This window comes from Miniopterus schreibersii (assembly GCF_964146895.1).
Source record: "Miniopterus schreibersii genome assembly, chromosome: 11".
Lineage (NCBI taxonomy): Eukaryota > Metazoa > Chordata > Mammalia > Chiroptera > Miniopteridae > Miniopterus > Miniopterus schreibersii.
The window spans coordinates 32,356,680-32,361,015 of record NC_138111.1 but is presented as its reverse complement, the minus strand read 5'-3'; the positions used below and the strand labels follow the sequence as shown (position 1 = coordinate 32,361,015).

General features: G+C 48.5%; 1 pseudogene across 1 annotated transcript; it reads left to right on the top strand.

Moving 5' to 3' along the window:
• Positions 1–937: 937 nt before the first annotated feature.
• Positions 938–3,169, top strand: LOC308564082 (spermatogenesis-associated protein 31D1-like; annotated as a pseudogene). The gene is made up of 4 exons: positions 938–1,650; positions 1,697–1,871; positions 2,095–2,388; positions 2,657–3,169. The product of its transcript is annotated as a spermatogenesis-associated protein 31D1-like (transcript).
• Positions 3,170–4,336: the final 1,167 nt, after the last annotated feature.

The window sequence follows — 4,336 nt, the reverse complement described above, 5'->3', positions numbered from 1 at the left end:
CATCTCCTGACCCGTGGGGCTTTCAGGGCATAATACCCCAATGCTCTGCCCTAAGGGGCTCCTCTGTAATAGCTGGGCTTCTGCACCTTGACCACGTGTAACCTGCTCTCCTGCTTCCCAGGTTGCAGATACTACCAGAGGGAAGAAGAGGAGAAAAAGACACTTTCTTTCCTTAAAAGGTGACTAGTATTTTTCCTTCATTACCCATCCCTCTTTAGCACGTTCTATGCACTTGCAGGGCCTCAGGGCACCCTTCCATAGTTAGGGGAGGGGTTGCCATGGGAACAGGATGTGAGTGAAGGCCTTGGGGTGAGGGCTACTGAGTGCATTGTGATGTGGGGCAATGCGAAGGGGCAGCGGGCTTCGGGTGGCCCCACCCGACCAGGCCAGTAGGTCCTTCTTTCCTTGTTCTGGTCCTGGCTGCAGCTTTGCTCCTCCTGTCTCCTGCAGCCCCCTGGGCCAGCATCATGATACCATCCGCTTTCGTCAGCTGTTGTGTCCAGACCCCTCCTGTGAGGTGTGTAATAACGCAACCACTGAGATGGACCGGCTGCTGTTCTCATTGGCCCTGGAAGATGCTACTCCCTGTGTGTGCCCTTTGGCTTCCACAGCTCCTGTGACTGAGCCTTCATTCACTCTGTCCCCTGCCGTCTCAGCAGGCCCTCCAGGAAACATACCACTTCCTCTGCCTGAGCCTTTCCCACCACCATCGTCCAATCTCTCTCTTAACTCAGTGACCCCCTTAAGTGATTTTCCATCACCATCACCATCACTATCGGTTCACTCTCTGCCACCAGAACCTTTTCCTTCCTTGGAATCTGAATTCGCTGTGGATAGTTCCCCACCCCAACACCTTGCCTTTCCCTTTCTCCCACTACATGATACTCAGAGCATGGAAACCCCTCTTACCCTGAATACCATCTTTCTTAGCTCCTCCATGACCAAAGATATCAACTGCTTGTCTCAAACCCTGCCCCAATCCCAGCCCCTACCTCTCTCTCAGATCCAACCCCAGGTCCACATTCAATCCCCAGTCCCAAACGTACCATTCAGTCCCCGAACCCAGATTAAGGACTGTGGAGTATATTTCCATAGATCCCATAATGAATCAGACTGTCTCACCCCATCTGAAATTCAACACCTGGAATGGAATGTGTTGCAGAAGAAACAGGAGAGTTTGTGGGGTTTACCTACTGTGGTCCAAAGATCTCAGGATGACTTTTGTTCCTCAGCTCCCAGCTGCCAGCTGTCTCAGGCCCATTTTCAATCTCCATCCTTCCTGTAAAGTTTCCTCTCAGCAGTGAACTTAGGGAGAAACTAGAGCACCACTCTAGGAAGAAACTCATCCAACGCTGGTGTGGCCTGCCCCACAGGATCCATGAGTCTCTGGCACTGATGAGGCCAGGCCTCCAAGAGATTGCTCAGAGATATGAGTCAAAGAGCAGGTATGGCCTCTGATGCATCTCTGTGTATAAGAGTCAAAGTAGCAAAAATATAAATGTTGGGTTGATTCAACCAGGAAGCCTCTGTGAAAGGGACTCAGAAATGCTTCAGCTGGAGGACGATGAGGGGGAAGAATGAGAGACACAGCCCAGAGAATGGCCCCCAAAGGCTACCTGCTGAGTGACTCAGAGAGCTCTTCAGATAAGGGTTTGCGATAAAACTCTGAGAAAGACCTAAACAGCTACACGATGAGTCTGTCAGGAGCAAATTCAATGGTGCCAGGAGCTTTCCTTCCTTGAGTCCAGTGCACAGCAGATGCTGGAAGCTCACATTACCAAGTTTCATTTGAGGATGGTGTGGGGCCTTCCTGCCAAAGTCCTTGAACCCACAGAGATCTTTAAATTGAAAGATACTTCCTCCCATTCCTTGCTCGATTCCAAATCTTCCTCCTGAAACAACCTGATTTCTGAGATGGATTCCAAATCTGGGTGCTTCACATACCTTAGAAAAAACTCTACAACCCTGAATTATCCTTGCTCTGCCACTTCACTTGTGGGCAAGGAAGGACAGGGAACCCTGAGATGATCACTCTCTTATGTGCCCCTGATATGTGAATGAGAGTAAAGGAGTAAATACTGTGACAACTAAAAGCCTCTCAGCAAAATTTTCAGTTCTTCAAGATCCTAAATCAGCAGACCTTCTGGAGCAACTAACGGCTGAGTTAAAGTGGAAGTTGGAGAAGAGGAAGCAATGCCAGGCCCAAGGCCAAGGTGCTCACATGTCCCAGGCCTCAGACAGCTTGATTTACAAAGCCTCCCTGATTCATGCTCAGGGGGTCTCCAGTGTAGACAAGGCAGCTCCCCAGGTGCTGCATGTCCATTTGGAGGGCAGAGGAGTCAGTATGGAGCAGCCACAGGAGCCTTGGTACCCTAAGACTGTCTCAAGGTTGTGCCAAGATAAAAAATTCCCAGCAGCTATAAAGAAAGTGAGGCCCTCAGGTTCCACATCAGAAGAGCTTGGTGAAAGGGAGGCAGGGTGGGGAACATCCCAACCTAGAAAAAAGAGATTTCCTATTCAGAACATGGCATTAAAGGTGAGGCTTGAGAGCAAGACCACCCAGACTCCATCACAGAAGGGACAGTCTCCTCCTGCAAGCCTTTTCAGAAACAAAATCAACTGCTTTCAGTTGAGCCTTTCATTGAACCTTTGTTCAATGGCTTCATCCTGGGATAAAATGCAAAAAGCAAGAACTCTCTCAGGAAAAGGACAGGCCCAGATCATCCATACAGAGCAGAGGCCCAGTTAAAAGTAGAGGAGGACACTGGGAATTTTCTAGAGGAGAATCTAGGGAATCGTCATGCAGTAGATATCACCTGCCCTCAAGAGGCCCTTCCCTCTGCAGTGAAGTTTGGGAGAGCTCAGCATGAGGTAGCAGTGTGGGACAGAGCAGAGCCTGTCCGGGGGCATCCTTTCAACTCCAGGGATCCGTCCTGTAAAGTGACAAATACCAAGTCCTATGGCCAAGAAGTTTCTTCAGAGACAAGGACAGACACCCCCAGAAAGTTGTGGGATTAAAGGACCAACTATTATGTCAGAAGCCCCCCCACTCTGTGCCCCGCAGGTGGGCTGTGCCCTGTACAAGCCCCACCTGCAGGCCTCCAGCTGCCCAGGGGCCTCCTGCTGCTCTCACCACTGCTGGAGGCAATGTGTCCAGAGATCCATCTAATCGATGTAGACAGAAAATGATTCTGGACATTTTTCAGAAGAAAGAATTTCTGACCCCAAAATAATTCCATCGCTGTAGAGAATATCGATTTGCCCTAATAAATGTTTCACTAATAATAGTGATGTTTTTTTTCTGTGTACTCAATTGGGTGCATGGGTTTGGGCTATCTCAGGGCTTGTGCTTAAGGAAAGAAAGAAGTTAGTGCAGCTCTTACTGATTGCTTCCTTTGGCTTCTAAAAGTGAGCAGCTCCCTGGAGTTCTTGTTGAAAATAGATATCTTCCCCCCTTCCCATACTCATTTCCTCCCTGATGAAGGTTAAGGAGACTGGCTGTGTCTCCTACCTTTTAGCTAAGCTTTAATAAACATGTATGGCAGCCCACACCTTCCCCCTCAGGGATGCTTTATATCCTTTTGAACAGTAGAGAAGACAGGCCTTCTGTGTCTGAAGATGATGATGAACAGGTATATTTTTCAGAAAATATGAGTGAAGACACAGTGGCTTAGTCATCATTTAGACATCAGTGAGCAGAGGATCCCACAGGTATATAAACACTGAATGGGAGTGTTTGGGGGGATATGGCTGCAGTGGATCCTGGGCTGGTTGGGAAGGGTCTAGGAACAATATACATCTGCTTCAAGATCTGTGTAATTGGTCATGTTAATGTGTTGGGGAAGCATACTTTAAACTTGACACTGAAGTAAGTCAAGTTTACTACCAGGAAGTCACTGTGGGGAAGGGGTTCCTGCCCCTGGCTATTTCTTCAGGCTCTGGGGTTAATGACATGTTTTGCAGATCAAAAGCATCACACAGCTGGTCAATGCTGAATGGGCAGCCATCTACCTCCCAGAGCAAAATAAAGATGAAAGTAAGGAAAAGATGCCTTAGAGTAAGTTGGAAAATACAAACAATTGCAAAGGAGAAAGAGCAACTTCGCTGTTGGAACAAGAGTTATGTCTCACCATCCCCACACTGTGACTCTGTCTTGTTCCCAGCTTCCACACTGCACAGCTACTGGGCCTCACACCAAAAAGACATGGGCTGTTCCTTGAATCCTAAAACAGTATTTACAGGGTTGTCATCAGGCACGGCATCCCTGTCTTTGAGGAAGGTGATCGTGGCGCCTTCCTTACATCCGTGCTTGATGGAAATATACAAGGTCTTGCCC